We start from the raw sequence: 20,829 nt of genomic DNA, 5'->3' as shown, positions 1-20,829 counted from the left end.
GCAATGATTGAGGTGTCCACTGGTTTAAAGGGATTTTCCATTATAGACCTTTATGTCATATTCACAGCATGGGATGTCAAGAGTTTTTTTTTTTTTTTTTAGGACAGTAATAACACATTAAGGCTAAGTTCTCCCCTCTATATCCGCTCAGCTTTTTTTTTATTTTTTTATTTGTAAACTACTTCTATTTAAAAATCGTAATCCTTCCAGTACATGCTCCACAGGAAGTTCTTTCCTTTTTGAATTTCCTTTCTGTCTGTCCACAGTGCTCTCTGCTGACACCTCTGTCCATTGTAGGAACTGTCCAGAGTAGAAGCAAATCCCCATAGCAAACCTATCCCGCTCTGGACAGTTCCTGATATGCGGAGGTATAAGAAAAAAGCTGCCAAGGAAGTAACCCGAAGTCGTGGGTATTGATGAAGAATAAATAATTTATTTACAGCATAAGAAAATAATAAATAAAGCAAGACGCGTTTCGGGAGTCACAGCTCCCTTTCTCAATTGCAGGTAGTTGCTGTATCTTTATTTATTATTTTCTTATGCTGTAAATAAATTATTTATTCTTCATCAATACCCACAACTTCGGGTTTCTTCCTTTGGGAGCGCCTCCGCAGCTTTTTTCTTATACCTCCGCATTACTCTACGGACTCTCCTCTGGGCTCCGTCCACACGCTGCTGGCCTGCATACCAAGCTACCATCACCGGCAAGGGATACGCTACCCCCACCTGGGTACCCACCTACCCCGGCTAAAGACCAACACAGCACCCGGCGCTACCTCTGCTTTTTTTCCTCTATATTCAGTTCCTGATATAGACAGAGGTGTCAGCAGATAGCACTGTGGTCAGACGGAAAGGAAATTCAAAAAGAAAAGAACTTCCTGTGGATCACACAGCAGCTGAAAAGTACTGGAAGGATTAAGATTTTTTTTATAGAAGTAATTTACAAATCTGTTTAACTTTCTGACACCAGTTGATTTAAAAAAAAAAAGAATGTTTTCCAGTAGAGTACCCCTTTAAAGCAGTGCTTCTAGCTGTTGCAAACCTACAACTCCCAGCATGCCCGGACAGCCGAAGGCTGTCCGGGCATGCTGGGAGTTGTAGTTTTGCAACAGGTACCCTTGTTTCAAAACACTGCTTTGCGGCATGGTTTGCAGCACAACATGCAGCAACATCCTCGACAGAATATAGTGGAAGATGTGAAAGAGATTGAACGTTTGTTTCCCCAACAAATCTCCATAAATAAGGATTCTGAGTTTTATTTTATATATATACACGTCACCTTTGGCATCAAGTAAAGAGCAGTGGAGGCGGCGGCGGCGGCGGTGGCTGGCCACCGTCACACTCAACCTTGGCCTGTCAGTGAACTTGACTTCCTGCCTATGTCACCCATCCACTATACGGACGCAGTATCTGAGTCATCCATGTTTGTTTTGGCCTATCTCTATGTATATAATTAGGGCTGTCGAGAACGACGACGACGATTATTATTATTTTATAATTAGTAACATTTGAGAAAACAGAGGACCTCATGTATAATAGCTGGGCCAGAGAATAGACACATCACCCATAGTAACCAATCATATCCTATCGTCCGAGGCGGATTATAGCATGAAACACGTGATCTGATTTATTATTGTGTTCTCAGTTTTTGGCATCTAGTTGTATTGCCTGCTGACCGCTACATGCAATTGGGCCAAAGGGGGCCGGGGGGGGGGGGGGGCCCTGATCTCAAAATAGGTATGGGTCCTAGAGGTGGAGACCAGATCTTTCAGTCATTTATGGCAGGGTCTGACCAATCCTGGAGGTCAGGTCGCCATGCCGAAAACCTTTTTTGTAGTGGCTACCATGTTTTTTTATCAGCGCTTTCCAAAGAGGATTGTCCATCTTTAAAAACAAATACACAAAATTTGTTTTTATTTTATTTATCTTTGCCTCCGTTCCTGCACTGATCCTCCATTCTGGCAGTGAACGGTGCTCCGGTGTTACAGAAAAAAGGTCTCCTCCGAGGCCACTGAATGGCTGCGGTAGTCACATGATGCCGGTGTGCCGGACAAAGATATCTGATACTGAACACCGGAGGCAGAACATGGGATCAACATGGGAACAGAGGCAGAGGTAAATATAACAGTTTTTTTTTATTTTTTTTTATAGATGAGAGGACACTTATGACTGTGACACACTTGGGGGGGGGGGGGAGGTAACAGTAATAACTGACATACAGGGGAGAAATGAAGGGACAGTAATAACTGTGATACACGGGGGAGATGAGGGGACAGTAATAAGGAATACACAGTGGAAAGATGAAGGGACACCAATGACTGTTACACATGGGGGAAGATGTGGGGACAGTTGTAACTGTGACACACAGTGGAGAGATGAGGAGACACCACTGACTGTGACACACGGTGGAGATTAAAGGACAGTAAAAACTGACACAAAAGGGGGAGATGAGGGGACACTTATGACTGTGACATATGAGGGAGATGAGGGGACAGTGAAAACTGGCACACAGATGGGAGATGAGGGGACAGTAATAACTGACATGCAGGGGGGAGATGTGGGGACAGTAATGACTGTGACACATAGGGGAGATGAGGAGACAGTAAAAATTGACATACGGGTGAGCTGAGGGGAAACTAATTACTGTGACACACAGTATAGATGAAGGGACAGTAATAACTGAAAAATGAGGGAGATAAGGAGACAGTAATGACTGTGACACACATGGAGGAGATGAGGGGACAGTAATGACCATGACACACATGGAGAGATGAGGGGACAGTAATGACCATGACACACATGGAGAGATGAGGCGACAGTAATGACCGTGACAAACACAGAGAGAAAAGGGGACACTAGTGACTGATCATCTTATCATATATTGTCACGTGACGTTCAGCATCCTGGACACTAGTGACTGATCATCTGATCATATAACGTCACGTGACGTTCAGCATCCTGGACACTAGTGACTGATCATCTTATCATATATTGTCACGTGACGTTCAGCATCCTGGACACTAGTGACTGATCATCTTATCATATATTGTCACGTGACGTTCAGCATCCTGGACACTAGTGACTGATCATCTGATCATATAACGTCACGTAACTTGCAGCATCTGACTCTTACTGCATTAGTTATGAAGTGAAAAAGTCAGATCGGGCGGCTTGCCGGGGAGTAAAGCTGACAATTACAATGACAGTGGGTCTCAGATCTATATGTGGTGACGGGGTGGTGCTGGTGATAGTGTAGGGTATATTGGTGTTAACCCTCAATTGTCGTGACGCCAGGGTGCGGTTTCCTCAATGTAATAATCCTACCCCAACCGTCCCACAAATGGCAGGGAGAAATAACGGAATGTCCACAGCATTTTTTATGAGGTAAACTTGAAGTAACTTTACTGTATATTTTATGCAACGGCATGTAACAGAACAGTCTTTGAGAGAGAGAACCGTGGTACAGGTTCTTCACAGGTTTGCTGGGACTCCGGGATCAATGAGCTTTGATGCTAGACACTGTGCTACTATGTTTAGGAGATTTGAGTTTCTAGTAATCACATAGGATTCAGTAATTTGAGCTTTGAATAACTCACGTTTAGTGGCTGCGGATTCTTAGGCTTTGGGCCTAGCTTGCATTGATGCTGATGATAGATTGTGCTTCTCTGATAGTCCAGAACTAAGAGAGAGAATTTAGTGGCAGCAGCCCCTTATATATTATGGGGGTGGAACAAAGCTCATTGGTCAGCAGAACATGTCAGTCCTGACCCAGTGAACTCTGGGTATCACATGACCCAAAGGTCCTTAAACCATAGTACAATTTAATTAAACGCACGTGACCTCTAAGGTCCTATACAGAGGTATTCCTATATAACATATTAAATATATATATTTAAATACTATTTATATGAGGCGATTAGGGGTTAGTCCTACAGGAGAACCCTATTGACATGGAGGTACTCTGGCTGAGGGGACTTTAGACAAAGGGACAGGACCAGGTCCTGTTCCGGGACATCACTTATACAAATGACACTAACTCTGAAACAAAATCACTGAGATTTATAGCAAATTCACAGGCTGCAATATCTGAGAGGTGCGTTCCCCACTTATGAAATCCCTCCCTAGCGTAGCCAAGTGAATCCCAAGGTCTGATTTCTCCAAATGTTCTAGTCCTTCCCTTTCTAGTCCTCCATTGGCTCTTTTGCTCATATACCACAAAAGTCAATGGCCGGCATTTATTATTGTAGGTGTAAGTGAAGCATTTATCATTGTAGATGTAAGTGAAGCATTTATCATTGTAGGTGTAAGTGAAGCATTTATCATTGTAGATGTAAGTGAAGCATTTATCATTGTAGGTGTAAGTGAAGCATTTATCATTGTAGGTGTAAGTGAAGCATTTATCATTGTAGGTGTAAGTGAAGCATTTATCATTGTAGATGTAAGTGAAGCATTTATCATTGTAGGTGTAAGTGAAGCATTTTTCTACACCTTTTTGTGTGTGCTGGTAATGTGTAGGAGAGCCAGATTTATTAAATGATCACAGAGCATTAGAGACAGTTTGTGCAGGTCACATTTTCTGAAGTTTCTCTCTTCACATACACCAAAAAGCTAAGTCTGGGCTGGTGTAGTTTTAGAGAGTTTTCAATGGCTTTGCACCTTTTTTGCGCCTTTTCACAAAAAGGTGCAGTTCATAAAACCCTTTCATATCAGAAATGTGTAAATCAAAAGGTGTACAAAAACCCTGCTTACGCCTTTTTTGCGCCTTTTGTCTAAAGACAATGATAAATGTCGGCCAATGTTCGGATTAACCCTATGTAATATACTTTGTATTTCAATTCCAAGAGTCGTTTTTTTGTTCATAGGGAGAGGTTGGCAGGGGTTCCCCAGCTTAAATAGCTGAGGGTTTGTCACATTTTATAGAGTTAGGTAATGCTCTGTGAGCTAAATCCATCTTTAGCACAGATATTCTTTATATTTTGAAGTTCTTGTGACTTGTAGAAATCAGCAGAGGATAGTATCAGTTCAGATAGGGATGATAGTAGTCATGGCGCTGATATTCTTTTCCCTATCAACTTCCTTAACATATTTTTTCATTAGTTTTTTTTAATTTTCTTTTATTTATCACCAGTTTGTGTTTTTCTGTGGGAGGATAATTGTTTTGTGATGTTATTTCTCTCTGAAATAATAAAAGTTAAATGCTCAGTTATATATCCGACTACATATAACACATAGACAAAAAGCACACCAAAAAGCTTATACCGCTGCGTCAATAAAAAGATAAAAAGTTCTGCCAGCTGGAATAGTCAGTGTCCATTAGAGATTAAAGGGGCAATCCAGGAAAAAACTTTTTTATATATATCAACTGGCTCCAGAAAGTAAATTACTTCTATTGAAAAATCTTAATCCTTTCAGTACTTAAGAGCTGCTGAAGTTGAGTTGCTCTCTTATGACACGCGTCTCGGGAACCGCCCAGTTTAGAAGCAAATCCCCATAGCAAACCTCTTCTACTCTGTGCAGTTCCCAAGACAAGCAGAGATGTCAGCAGAGAGCACTGTTGCCAGACAGAAAACAACAACTCAACTTCAGCAGCTGATAACTATTGAAAGGATTAAGATTTTTGAATAGAAGTAATTTACAAATCTGTTTAACTTTCTAGAGCCAGTTGAAATATATATATATATATATATATATATATATATATATATATATATATAGAGATAGATAGATATATAAAGTTTTTTCCTGGAATACTCCTTTAACCCCTTAACTACGAAGGACGTATATTTACGTCCTCCGCCGGATCCCGCGATATGCCGCGGGGTCACGCGGTGTCCCCGCGGCATATCGGGTCGGTCCTGGCGGCTATCAACGGCCGGGACCCGCGGCTAATACAGGACATCACCGATCGCGGTGATGCCCTGTATTAACCCTTCAGAAGCGGCGATCAAAGCTGACCGCCGCGTCTGAAGTGAAAGTGAAAGTGACCCGGCTGCTCAGTCGGGCTGTTCGGGACCGCCGCGGTGAAATCGCGGCATCCCGAACAGCTTACAGGACACCGGGAGGGCCCTTACCTGCCTCCTCGGTGTCCGATTGACGAATGACTGCTCCGTGCCTGAGATCCAGGCAGGAGCAGTCAAGCGCTGATAACACTGATCACAGGCGTGTTAATACACGCCAGTGATCAGCATAAGAGATCAGTGTGTGCAGTGTTATAGGTCCCTATGGGACCTATAACACTGCAAAAAAAAAGTTTAAAAAAAAGTGTTAATAGAGGTCATTTAACCCCTTCCCTAATAAAAGTTTGAATCACCCCCCTTTTCCCATAAAAAAAATAAAAGAGTGTAAATAAAAATAAACATATGTGGTATCGCCGCGTGCGGAAATGTCCGAACTATAAAAATATATAATTAATTAAACCGCATGGTCAATTCCGTACACGTAAAAAAATTCAAAAGTCCAAAAAAGCGTATTTTTGGTCACTTTTTATACCATTAAAAAATGAATAAAAAGTGATCAAAAAGTCTGATCAAAACAAAAATGGTACCGATAAAAACTTCAGATCACAGCGCAAAAAATGAGCCCTCATACCGCCCTGTACTTAGAAAAATAAAAACTTAATAGGGGACAGAAGAAGACATTTTTCCAGAAGTACGACAAAATCAAACCTATATAAGTAGGGGATCATTTTAACCGTATGGACCTACAGAATAACGATAAGGTGTAATTTTTACTAAAATATGCACTGCGTAGAAACGCAAGCCCCCAAAAGTTACAAAATGGCGTTTTTTCTTTGATTTTGTCGCACAATTATTTTTTTTCCCTTTTCGCCGTGAATTTTGGGTAAAATGACTAATGTCCTTGCAAAGTAGAATTGGTGATGCAAAAAATAAGCCATAATATGTATTTTTAGGTGGAAAATTGAAAGGGTTATGATTTTTAAATGGTAAGGGAAAAAAACGAAAGTGCAAAAACTGAAAAACCCTGCGTCCTTAAGGGGTTAATATTCAGGGAGATAAGTTAGAATCCCTACATAAGGCAGGTGGTGGGAACTATGTAAAGCTAGGGCTGCATGGCGAATTTGTCCCCAACGCTTGTTGCGTAGCAAAAGATCACTATGTTGAGCTGCTGCATTGCAACTCCAGATGAAAAGAAGGGAAATAACTTTTTAAATGGGCTCTGTCAGAATTAAAAACTTTTTAGATATTGTACACCTTGGCAAAACATTAACCTTTCTAATATACCCTACTTAAATGTATCTGCTTTTTAATAGAAATCATGGCGAATAAAAAATACCACTAGGGGTCCCCATTAGGGATCGACCGATATCGTTTTTTTAGGGCCGATACCGATAATCGGTGGAGGTTAGGGCCGATAGCCGATAACTTATACCGATATTCCGGTATAAGTTATCGGCTATTTAACCCCCTGCGACACCGCTGCAGATCATTGATTTAAAGCGGGCGCTTTAAATCAATGCACTGCAGTGGCTTTTGCGGTGCCATAGACCGCCGCCACCCGCTTCTCTCCCCCTACCTGTCAGGGTGCTCCGGGCCATCCATCCTTCCTGTAGTGTCCGGGGGCGTTCCGGGTGAAGGGTGAACCAGTCCGGGCTGTCCTTCTTCTCCGGCGGTCATCTTCTCCACTCCCGGCAGGCTCCGGCCTAGTACGCTGCATAGACGCCGCTGCGCAGTGACGCCCGTGCACAGAGACGCACCTGACGTCACGGCGTAGCGGCGTCTATGCAGCTACTAGGCCGGAGCCTGCCCGGAGTGGAGAAGAGGACCCCCGGCAAAGAAGGACAGCCCGGACCGGTTCACCCTTCACCCGGAACGCCCCCGTTTTTTTATTGACCCATTTTTTATTGACTCGGAGGGTGGGGCCCGACCTGTATAGCGGTATGGGCAAAAATCCATACCGTTATACCGCCCAGCATCACGGTGGGGGGTGTGACGCAGTGCGGTGGGTCGGGGGGGGCGGTCGCGGTGCGGCGGGTCGGGGGGGGGGATTTGGCCGGTCGCGGTGTGGTGGGGGCGGTGCGGGGGGCGGGGCATTATCGGCTTATCGGCAAGGTAATTGCCGATACCGATAATGCCCAAAATCGTGATTATCGGCCGATGATATCGGCCATACCGATAATCGGTGGATCCCTAGTCCCCATACTATCCAGACTGGGACAAAGTCCAGGGAGTGAGGGCGGGACTAGCACTTCTCTGTGCTCACACCTGTCATGTCTATCAGACTTCAGCATGAAAACAGAGAGGAGGGGGTTACAGAGCAGCCGGCAGTGATTGGATGATGAGAGAGACAGCACAGCACAGCAGACTCAGTGAGGAAGTAAATGCATAGTGAGTGTGGGTGGGCACAGTGCTTGCCCCTTGCTGAGCAGTGTATGTCAGAATGAGTGAGCAGCAGAACAGAGGGATTTGTGAGCCAAATACAGATGTCTGTGCACTAATGCTAGTGTATAGTGCAAGGGCAAAACTATAGGGCAATATTTTCCAACCAGGGTGCCTCTGACTGTTTCAAAAGTACAACTCCCAGCATGCCCGGACAGCCTTCGGCTGTCCGGGCATGCTGGGAATTGTAGTTTTGCAACACCTGGAGTCACCCTTGTGGTAACACTGCTCAAGGGTGTGTACAGGTGGTATACAAACCCAGGTCCTAGTGCCTACAGAACCCGAGACCCCATTGTCTCACAAGAAGACCCCAGGTAGGTAAACATTTTGCATTGGGACCAGGGGCTTCAGGTTATACATCAGGTATAGTGCCTCTGTTCATATTTTTTTTTTTTTTTTATCAAATACATTCGGAATCTGTCAGAACACTGAATATTGAGGATCAGATAGGCCCCACAGACGTCTGTAATAAAAGTTTATCAAACTGGAAAATAGTCAGAAATTGGAATTTATAAACCGAAGTGTTACAGATATTCCCGAGCTACATCGCAGCAGTGTCCTGGCATCAGGATATTCTGAGCCGCACAATTACTGTAAACCCCAGTGTCCATAGTGTGAGCTGGAATTACCATCTATACCGCACTCACTCCTGTAACCCTCCACAGGATTAGTCACTGACCAGCAACGCTCCTGTCCTTGTCATAGTGTAGGGCACAGACGGATTTGGTGCTAGAAATGGTAGCGGGAATCTATGTCACATGCCCCACATTTCCCCTCCAGACCATGGGGACATTTCTGTCTCTATATCCTGTACGGACACGACGGCTTACTGGGGGGGTTTGTTGAATGGTTGTTTAGAATTGATGGAAGCAAAATCAGAATGTGTGATAGATATTGTCTGCAAGAAGGTAGATGGGAGATATGAGGTATATAGATATGAGATAGATAGATAGATAGATAGATATGAGATAGATAGATAGATATGAGATAGATATGAGATAGATAGATAGATATGAGATAGATAGATAGATAGATAGATAGATAGATAGATATGAGAAAGATAGATAGATATGAGATAGATAGATATGAGATATATAGATGAGATAGATAGATAGATAGATAGATAGATAGATATGAGATAGATAGATATGAGATAGATATGAGATAGATAGATATGAGATAGATAGATATGAGATAGATAGATATGAGTTTGATATATGTTAGATATAATGATATGAGATAGATATACGTAATATAGATATCAAATAGATAGATACAGTTAGCAAAGAAAAACAGTACAACCAGTCCAAATGTCAAGCTTGAGAATGGCGGCGTAAAGTTGCCCAAAAGGTAGCTTCTCTGTCAACACTGTTTTTATGGAACAAAGAAACTTTTTTTTCACAGACGTTATCGTGTGCTGTGGGTATCTACTTCTATATAGATATATGAGATAGATAGATAGGTATGAGATATACAATGATGTAGATAAATATATTAATATGAGATAGATAGGTATAAGATAGATATATGATAGAAAGATAGATAGTTATGAGATAGATAGATATGAGATAGATAGATAGAAAGGTAGATAGATATGAGATAGATAGATACGAGATAGATATGAGATAGAAAGTTATGAGATATACAATGATAAACATAAGTATATAGAGATGAGATAGATATAGGTTATATATATATATATATATATATATATATATATATATATGATAGATAGATAGAAAGATAGATACTATCCCTATTTTATATGAAGGATAGCCTTATGCCTATCTCTAACTTATATGAAGAATAGCCTTATACCTATCTCTATCTTATATGAAGAATAGCCTTATACCTATCCCTATCTTATATGACGGATAGCCTTATACCTATCCCTATCTTATATGAAGGATAGCCTTATACCTATCCCTATCTTATATGAAGGATAGACTTATACTTATCCCTATCTTATATGAAGGATAGTCCTATACCTATCCCTATTTTATGTGAAGGATAGCCTTATGTCTATCCCTATCTTATATGAAGAATAGACTTATACCTATCCCTATCTTATATGAAGGATAGCCTTATACCTATCCCTATCTTATATGAAGGATAGCCTTATACCTATCCCTATCTTATATGAAGGATAGCCTTATACCTATCCCTATCTTATATGAAGGATAGCCTTATACCTATCCCTATCTTATATGAAGGATAGCCTTATACCTATCCCTATCTTATTTGAAGCATAGCCTTATACCTATCCCTATCTTATATGAAGGATAGCCTTATGCCTATCCCTATCTTATATGAAGGATAGCCTTATGCCTATCTCTATCTTATATGAAGGATAGCCTTATGCTTATCCCATGCATGTTTAAACTCCTTCACTGTATTTGCAGCGACCACTTCTGTCACGATGCCGGCTGGCAGGTAGTGGACCCTCTGTGCCAGAGAGGGATTGGCGTGGACCGTGCTAGTGGACCGGTTCTAAGCCACTACTGGTTTTCACCAGAGCCCGCCGCAAAGCGGGATGGTCTTGCTGCGGCGGTAGTGACCAGGTCGTATCCACTAGCAACGGCTCACCTCTCTGGCTGCTGAAGATAGGCGCGGTACAAGGGAGTAGGCAGAAGCAAGGTCGGACGTAGCAGAAGGTCGGGGCAGGCAGCAAGGATCGTAGTCAGGGGCAACGGCAGAAGGTCTGGAAACACAGGCAAGGAACACACAAGGAACGCTTTCACTGGCACTAAGGCAACAAGATCCGGCAAGGGAGTGCAAGGGAAGTGAGGTAATATAGGGAAGTGCACAGGTGAAAACCCTAATTGGAACCACTGCGCCAATCAGCGGCGCAGTGGCCCTTTAAATCGCAGAGACCCGGCGCGCGCGCGCCCTAGGGAGCGGGGCCGCGCGCGCCGGGACAGAACAGACGGGGAGCGAGTCAGGTAGGGGAGCCGGGGTGCGCATCGCGAGCGGGCGCTACCCGCATCGCGAATCGCATCCCGGCTGGCAGCGGGATCGCAGCGCCCCGGGTCAGAGGACGTGACCGGAGCGCTGCAGCGGAGGGAGTGAAGCGAGCGCTCCGGGGAGGAGCGGGGACCCGGAGCGCTCGGCGTAACAGTACCCCCCCCCTTGGGTCTCCCCCTCTTCTTGGAGCCTGAGAACCTGAGGAGCAGACTTTTGTCAAGGATGTTGTCCTCAGGTTCCCAGGATCTCTCTTCAGGACCACAACCCTCCCAGTCTACTAAAAAAAAATTTTTCCCTCTGACCTTTTTGGCAGCCAAAATTTCCTTGACCGAGAAGACGTCCGAGGAGCCGGAAACAGGAGTGGGAGGAACAGATTTGGGAGAAAAACGGTTGAGGATGAGTGGTTTGAGAAGAGAGACGTGAAAGGCATTAGGGATACGAAGAGAAGGAGGAAGAAGAAGTTTATAAGAGACAGGATTAATTTGACACAAAATTTTGAAAGGACCAAGATAGCGTGGTCCCAACTTGTAGCTAGGGACACGGAAGCGGACATATTTAGCGGAGAGCCATACCTTGTCTCCAGGGGAAAAAACGGGGGGAGCTCTTCTTTTCTTATCCGCGAACCTCTTCATGCGTGAAGAAGCCTGTAAGAGAGAATTTTGGGTCTCTCTCCATATAATGGAAAGGTCACGAGAAATTTCATCCACAGCGGGCAGACCAGAGGGCAAGGGGGTAGGGAGGGGGGGAAGAGGGTGACGGCCGTACACCACGAAAAATGGGGATTTGGAGGAAGATTCAGAGACCCTGAAGTTATACGAGAATTCGGCCCATGGAAGGAGATCTGCCCAGTCATCCTGGCGGGAGGAAACAAAATGTCGCAAATAATCACCCAGGATCTGGTTAATTCTTTCTACTTGTCCATTGGACTGGGGATGATATGCAGAGGAAAAATTTAATTTAATCTTGAGTTGTTTACAGAGAGCCCTCCAGAATTTAGACACGAATTGGACCCCTCTATCCGAGACAATCTGCGTAGGCAACCCGTGAAGACGAAAAATGTGTACAAAAAATTGTTTAGCCAACTGAGGCGCAGAAGGAAGACCAGGAAGAGGGATGAAATGTGCCATTTTGGAGAATCGATCAACGACCACCCAAATAACGGTGTTGCCACGGGAAGGGGGTAAATCAGTAATAAAATCCATACCAATCAGAGACCAAGGCTGTTCGGGGACAGGCAGAGGATGAAGAAAACCAGCGGGCTTCTGGCGAGGAGTCTTATCCCGGGCACAGATAGTGCAGGCTCGCACAAAGTCCCCAACATCCGTCTCCAGAGTCGGCCACCAATAGAAGCGGGAGATGAGTTGCACAGATTTCTTGATGCCCGCATGACCTGCGAGATGGGAGGAATGACCCCATTTGAGGATTCCGAGGCGTTGGCGTGGAGAAACAAAGGTCTTTCCTGGAGGAGTCTGCCTGATGGAGGCAGGAGAAGTGGAGATCAGGCAGTCAGGTGGAATGATGTGTTGCGGAGGGAGATCAACTTCTGAGGCATCCGAGGAACGAGAGAGAGCATCGGCCCTAATGTTCTTATCGGCAGGACGAAAGTGAATCTCAAAATTAAATCGGGCAAAGAACAGAGACCACCGGGCCTGGCGAGGATTCAGCCGTTGGGCCGACTGGAGGTAGGAGAGGTTCTTGTGGTCGGTGTAGATAATAACAGGAAATCTTGATCCCTCCAGCAGATGCCTCCATTCCTCAAGTGCTAATTTAATGGCTAGAAGCTCTCGATCCCCGATGGAGTAGTTCCTCTCCGCTGGAGAGAAGGTCCTAGAGAAAAAACCACAAGTGACAGCATGCCCGGAAGAATTTTTTTGTAGAAGAACAGCTCCAGCTCCCACTGAGGAGGCATCAACCTCCAATAGGAAGGGTTTGGAAGGGTCAGGTCTGGAGAGCACGGGAGCCGAAGAAAAGGCAGACTTGAGTCGTTTAAAGGAGTCTTCTGCTTGAGGAGGCCAGGACTTGGGATCAGCATTTTTTTTGGTTAAAGCCACGATAGGAGCCACAATGGTAGAAAAATGTGGAATAAATTGCCTGTAATAATTGGCGAACCCCAAAAAGCGTTGGATAGCACGGAGTCCGGAGGGGCGTGGCCAATCTAAGACGGCAGAGAGTTTGTCTGGATCCATCTGTAGTCCCTGGCCAGAGACCAAATATCCTAGAAAAGGAAGAGATTGGCATTCAAACAGACATTTCTCAATTTTGGCATAGAGTTGGTTGTCACGAAGTCTCTGAAGAACCATACGGACATGCTGGCGGTGTTCTTCTAGATTGGCAGAAAAAATTAGGATATCGTCCAGATATACAACAACACAGGAGTATAACAGATCACGAAAAATTTCATTGACAAAGTCTTGGAAGACGGCAGGGGCATTGCACAGTCCAAAGGGCATGACCAGATACTCAAAGTGTCCATCTCTGGTGTTAAATGCCGTTTTCCACTCGTCCCCCTCTCTGATGCGGATGAGGTTATAGGCGCCTCTTAAGTCCAATTTAGTGAAGATGTGGGCACCTTGGAGGCGATCAAAGAGTTCAGAGATGAGGGGTAAGGGGTAGCGGTTCTTAACCGTGATTTTATTAAGACCGCGGTAGTCAATGCAAGGACGTAGGGAGCCATCTTTTTTGGACACAAAGAAAAATCCGGCTCCGGCAGGAGAGGAGGATTTACGGATAAAGCCCTTTTTTAGATTCTCCTGGACGTATTCGGACATGGCAAGAGTCTCTGGGGCAGAGAGAGGATAAATTCTGCCCCGGGGTGGAGTAGTACCCGGGAGGAGGTCGATAGGGCAATCATAAGGCCTGTGAGGAGGTAGAGTCTCAGCTTGTTTTTTGCAGAAAACATCCGCGAAGTCCATATAGGCCTTAGGGAGACCGGTTACTGGAGGAACCACAGAGTTACGGCAAGGGTTACTGGGAACCGGTTTTAGACAGTTCTTGGAACAAGAGGACCCCCAACTCTTGATCTCCCCAGTGGACCAATCCAGGGTTGGGGAATGAAGTTGAAGCCAGGGAAGTCCAAGGAGAATCTCCGAGGTGCAATTGGGGAGGACCAAAAGTTCAATCCTCTCATGATGAGATCCGATGCTCATAAGAAGGGGCTCCGTGCGGAAACGTATGGTACAGTCCAATCTTTCATTATTTACACAATTGATGTAGAGGGGTCTGGCGAGACTGGTCACTGGGATGTTGAACCTGTTGACGAGAGAGGCCAAAATAAAATTTCCTGCAGATCCAGAGTCCAAAAAGGCCACTGTAGAGAAGGAGAAGGCAGAGGCAGACATCCGCACAGGCACAGTAAGACGTGGAGAAGCAGAGTAGACATCAAGGACTGTCTCACCCTTGTGCGGAGTCAGCGTACGTCTTTCCAGGCGGGGAGGACGGATAGGACAATCCCTCAGGAAGTGTTCGGTACTAGCACAGTACAGGCAGAGGTTCTCCATACGGCGTCGTGTCCTCTCTTGAGGTGTCAGGCGAGACCGGTCGACCTGCATAGCCTCCACGGCGGGAGGCACAGGAACAGATTGCAGGGGACCAGAGGAGAGAGGAGCCGAGGAGACGAAACGCCTCGTGCGAACAGAGTCCATATCTTGGCGGAGTTCCTGACGCCTTTCAGAAAAACGCATGTCAATGCGAGTGGCTAGGTGAATAAGTTCATGTAGATTAGCAGGAATTTCTCGTGCGGCCAGAACATCTTTAATGTTGCTGGATAGGCCTTTTTTGAAGGTCGCGCAGAGGGCCTCATTATTCCAGGACAATTCTGAAGCAAGTGTACGGAATTGTACGGCATACTCGCCAACGGAAGAATTACCCTGGACCAGGTTCAACAGGGCAGTCTCAGCAGAAGAGGCTCGGGCAGGTTCCTCAAAGACACTTCGGATTTCCGAGAAGAAGGAGTGTACAGAGGCAGTGACGGGGTCATTGCGGTCCCAGAGCGGTGTGGCCCATGACAGGGCTTTTCCGGACAGAAGACTGACTACGAAAGCCACCTTAGACCTTTCAGTGGGAAACAGGTCCGACATCATCTCCAGATGCAGGGAACATTGGGAAAGAAAGCCACGGCAAAACTTAGAGTCCCCATCAAATTTATCCGGCAAGGATAAGCGTATCCCAGGAGCGGCCACTCGCTGCGGAGGAGGTGCAGGAGCTGGCGGAGGAGATGACTGCTGAAGCTGTGGTAGCAACTGTTGTAGCATAACGGTCAGTTGAGACAGCTGTTGGCCTTGTTGCGCTATCTGTTGTGACTGCTGGGCGACCACCGTGGTGAGGTCAGCGACAACTGGCAGAGGAACTTCAGCGGGATCCATGGCCGGATCTACTGTCACGATGCCGGCTGGCAGGTAGTGGACCCTCTGTGCCAGAGAGGGATTGGCGTGGACCGTGCTAGTGGACCGGTTCTAAGCCACTACTGGTTTTCACCAGAGCCCGCCGCAAAGCGGGATGGTCTTGCTGCGGCGGTAGTGACCAGGTCGTATCCACTAGCAACGGCTCACCTCTCTGGCTGCTGAAGATAGGCGCGGTACAAGGGAGTAGGCAGAAGCAAGGTCGGACGTAGCAGAAGGTCGGGGCAGGCAGCAAGGATCGTAGTCAGGGGCAACGGCAGAAGGTCTGGAAACACAGGCAAGGAACACACAAGGAACGCTTTCACTGGCACTAAGGCAACAAGATCCGGCAAGGGAGTGCAAGGGAAGTGAGGTAATATAGGGAAGTGCACAGGTGAAAACCCTAATTGGAACCACTGCGCCAATCAGCGGCGCAGTGGCCCTTTAAATCGCAGAGACCCGGCGCGCGCGCGCCCTAGGGAGCGGGGCCGCGCGCGCCGGGACAGAACAGACGGGGAGCGAGTCAGGTAGGGGAGCCGGGGTGCGCATCGCGAGCGGGCGCTACCCGCATCGCGAATCGCATCCCGGCTGGCAGAGGACGTGACCGGAGCGCTGCAGCGGAGGGAGTGAAGCGAGCGCTCCGGGGAGGAGCGGGGACCCGGAGCGCTCGGCGTAACAACTTCTGCAGGAAGGCTATTCCATGCATCCACTACTCTCTCAGTAAAGTAATACTTCCTGATATTACTGCGGAAACCTTTGCCCCTCTAATTTAAAACTATGTGCTCTTGTGGTAGTTTTTCATCTTTTAAATATGCTCTTCTCCTTTACCGTGTTGATTCCCTTAATGTATTTAAAAGTCTCTATCATATCCCCTCTGTCTCTTCTTTCTTCTATATCTATATCCTTCTGGAGATATGGTCTCCAGTACTGCGCACAATACTCCAAGTGAGGTCTCACCAGTGTTCTGTACAGCGGCATGAGCACTTCTCTATAATGCTTATACCTCTCCCTATACATCCAAGCATTCTGCTAGCGTTTCCTGCTGCTCTATTACATTGTCTTCCTACCTTTAAATCTTCTGAAATAATTACTCCTAAATCCTTCTCCTCAGATACTGAGGTCAGGGCTGTGTCAAATATTCTATATTCTGCCTGAGGGTTTTTATGCCCCAGGTGCATTAACTTGCACTCATCCACATTCAATTTCAGTGTCCAGAGTTCTGACCATTCTTCTAGTTTGCCTAAATCCTTTTCCATTTGGCGGATCCCTCCAGGAACATCAACCCTGTTGCATATCTTTGTGTCATCAGCAAAAAGACCAATACCTTATCATCGAGACCTTTTGCAATATCACTAATGAAGATATTAAACAAAATTGGTCCCAGTACAGATCCCTGAGGTCCCCACTGGTAAAAAGACCGTGCTCTGAATATTCTCCATTGACTACAACCCTCTGTTGTCTGTCATTCAGCCACTGCCTAATCCACTCAACAATATGGGAGTCTAAGCTCAATGGCTGTAGTTTATTGATAAGCCTTCTATGTGGGACAGTGTGAAAAGCCTTACTAATTATTATTTTAGTCACCTAGTCAAAAAAGTCTATAAGACATGATTTCCCTGAAGTAAACCCATGTTTTTCATCTTGCAAACCATGGGATTTTAGATGTTCCACAATCCTATCCTTTAGTAGCGTTTCCATTAATTTCCCCACTATTGATGTCAGACTTACTGGCCCATAGTTGCTTGATTCCTCCCTACTACCTTTCTTGTGAATGGGAATGAGATTTGCTAATTTACAATCTTCCGGGATGACTCCTGTTACCAGTGATTGGTTAAATAAATTTGTTAACGGTTTGGCTAGTTCACCGCTAAGCTCTTTTAGTAATTTTGGGTGTATCCCATCAGGCCCCTGTGACTTATTTGTCTTCACTTTAGACAACAAACGCAGAACCTCTTCCTCTGTAAAGACACATACATCAAACGATTCCTTAGTTTTCCTCTCTAATGGAGGTCCTTTTCCTTCTTTTTCTTCTGTAAAAACTGAACAGAAGTATTCATTAAGGCAGTCGGCTAGCCCCTTATTCTCTTCTACATACCTTCCTTCCTTTGTTTTTAATTTAGTTTATTCCTTGTTTTAATTTCCTTTTTTCGTTTATATATCTGAAGAATGTCTTATGCCCTTTTTTCAGACTGAGCTAGTTTTAACAGATAGATAGATAGATAGAATGATAGATAGAAAATAGATGTGACATATGAAGGCATTAAACCTGCCAGCAGTGTACGTGACTTTTCGGTATTGGCATTCATTGTCACGTAGGACATTGGGCCACATAATGGGCTGGCGGTATTTTCTGGATAACAGTAAAGCGTCTCCTGTCCAGCCAGCTTTGTGTTTCTCGGAGAGACAATAGCAATTGATTTCTTTCTGTTAACATCACACAGGCTCTGTAAGGATTAGGGATACAGAAGGAAGATTGCCTCAGACTCTCATTTCTTGGTATGATTGGAGGTTTCCATGGTGATTTTTGCAATGATTCACACAATTTTACTCCAGAAGCAGTCAAGGAGTTAAATCACAGGAGATTAAAGTCCTTGCATCTACTCTGCAGAAAGACAGAAGTGTTATTGAGTCCAATATCGATGAATAATTAAGGAATGGTAGCGTCAGTGCTCAGAAAGTCTCCATATTTCCTGTTTACTAAAAAACGATGTTAATATAAAACCAGAAACTTTGGTACTGAAAAAAAACCAGCGAGGATCATATGGTCCTATAAACTGTTCAGTATTGTATTGTGGTACTAAACCGCCATACATCTTAGCGTATGTGGATATGTGTGGATATGTATATTCCACCATAACATCGGAACAGCTGGGGATATTTCCATTAAACTTGGTTCACTTGTTTCTTGTATGCCAAATAATAATATAGTAGAGTTTAGGGATGTCCCGATACCAATAATCTCTGCACCCCGAGAGTAAAACAGTAGAGCCCCATGCAAGTCTGTGGGACTTCCGGTCCATCTCCTGGTCACATTACTCCTGGGCTGCCGAGATTGTGGAGTTTTAAGCATCATGCCACTGGACCAACATCATGGTAAAGTATGATTTAACTGTCCGGCAGGCAGGTGCAGAGAATAGTTAGTGTGAGGGCAAGTAGAGGGGACAGAACTGAGAGATTTTTTGCAGTGAGAGATGAGTGAGAGAGAAGAGAAGACATCGTTGCAGAGGCAGGGAGAGGGTATGGTAGCACTGCTACAGTGAGGAGTGCAGGGAGGACCAGCAGCCTATCACTGCTGAGGTTTCAGAAGACTCGGAAAGCTTGGTGGTTCTCAGTATACATGCTGCCCAGCTTTCCCAGTCTCATGAAGATGCATTCCTCTCCTACAGGGTTTATATAGAAAGACCAGGAGTGCTTAGCTAGTTTAACATAAAAATGGGCTCCTTGCTGCTGGCTCTGCCCCCTTCCCCTGAACTGTCTTGGGGCCATGATGGTTCAGCAGTATGGGGTAATTCTGATAATACTGATGTGGTCCTTCTATACTGTAGCTTGACACACATTTCAAATACTTTGACATGTTGCATGAATGGAGTAAAGCTGTATATACAAAGCCTGCTTGGGAACACATTGAGTAACTTTGGTTCTGTACTAAGGCCTCATGGGCATTTCTTATACAGTCACATGGCACTGTTTGACATAGACTGCTACAATCCGTGTGACCTATTTCGGAAAAAAATAAATGCATCACAATATCATAGTTTTGCCAAATTCTGCTCTGCCACATTTTGATGACAGGCTAAAAATTGCCAAAATATTTGCGGCATTCAGAAGTAGCAGCACTGCATCCAAATTGGCCCTCCCCATGGAGTGACTATACTTGTCTGTTCCCTATCTCTCACTCATAAGGATTGATCCAAGTCACCATATCACATCAGCGGCGAGAAATCATTACTGTGTGACAGCTGGACTGAAGCCTGGAGACACAGAGAAGGAGCACAGGGGCTTAATTTGGCGGAGGGCAGGTGTATACATTTTAATAACCCCCCGATCCTTGTGCGTATCAGTCGTTGAGTGACAAAGATGTGAATCACCTGTCACAGCCCCGACCCATCAATCATCTTGATAGTTATTGGTAAACATGATTAATGGCCATATGCTTGGAGGGACATGCTAAATTAAGGTGGCAAATTGGCATTTAAAGAATGGCAATGTCAATAAAAAAAGCAATGATTACCCTATCCAGAGGCTAAACATATGGGAAACCAAACTTTGTTCACTTAATGGAGCCTGATTTAAAACGCGTGGATCCCTTTCCCTTAACATCTGCCATCAGTGGAGAGATACCCCCCCCCCCCTACACATTAGATAGTTGGCAGGTTCCACTGACTTTCATCTAATATCCATAGACAACCTAAGCTAGGCGTACACGTCATAGGATACACAAAAGGAAGAAAGTACTAGTCTTAAAGGGTTTCTCCACTGGTCAGCGTTCGGAAGTAAATGTTCCAAATGCTGTTTTCGTGCCGTGGGGGTCAGCCACGCCCCTAGTGACATCACGGCCATGCCCCCTCAATGCAAGTCAATGGGAGGGGGAGTGATGGGCGTGACGGCCGTCACGCCCATCACGCCCCCTCCCATTGACTTGCATTGAGGGGGCATGACCATGATGTCATAGGGGCATGGCCGACCCTCGCCACGTGAAAACAGCGTTTTCGGAACATTTACTTCCAAATGCTGGCCAATGGAGAAACCCTTTAACAATGGCTCTTAGGAGAACATGCAGTGTTGGAGAGGACACGCAGCGGCGGGCCTATTCCCGTTCAACAAAATCCATTTGTAAATCCATTTGTAGTATAAATCCAAAATCCATTTGTAAATCCATTTGTAGTATACATCCAAAATCCATTTGTAGTATAAATACATTTGCCTAAAAGTTTGAGAGCACACTCTCTTCTGGTAAACCATGCAATTGTCTTTAGGGGAGCACAGTGTAAAAAAAAGTATTAAATTATTAAAAATAAATACTGAAATTCTAAATTAATATTTTTTTTATTTTATTTCTTGACTAATTATGGTGCACGCAATGCTTTACAACA

General features: G+C 45.0%; 1 protein-coding gene across 3 annotated transcripts in view; it reads left to right on the top strand.

The window, feature by feature from the left end:
- NCALD (neurocalcin delta) overlaps positions 1-20,829 on the top strand; it is a 124,412-nt gene that overhangs the window by 32,859 nt on the left and 70,724 nt on the right. Inside the window, exon 1 of one of the 3 annotated variants that reach the window (XM_056522518.1) lies at positions 2,049-2,115. The exons of the other annotated variants lie outside the window; for them this stretch is intronic. The gene's annotated coding sequence lies outside the window, so the exon portion shown is untranslated. Of the gene's footprint in view, positions 1-2,048; positions 2,116-20,829 lie in introns of those variants that run through there. 3 annotated transcript variants of the gene reach the window in all.

This window comes from Hyla sarda, chromosome 5 (assembly GCF_029499605.1).
Source record: "Hyla sarda isolate aHylSar1 chromosome 5, aHylSar1.hap1, whole genome shotgun sequence".
NCBI classification, from domain to species: Eukaryota; Metazoa; Chordata; class Amphibia; order Anura; family Hylidae; genus Hyla; species Hyla sarda.
This window is presented reverse-complemented; position numbering and strand designations above follow the sequence as displayed.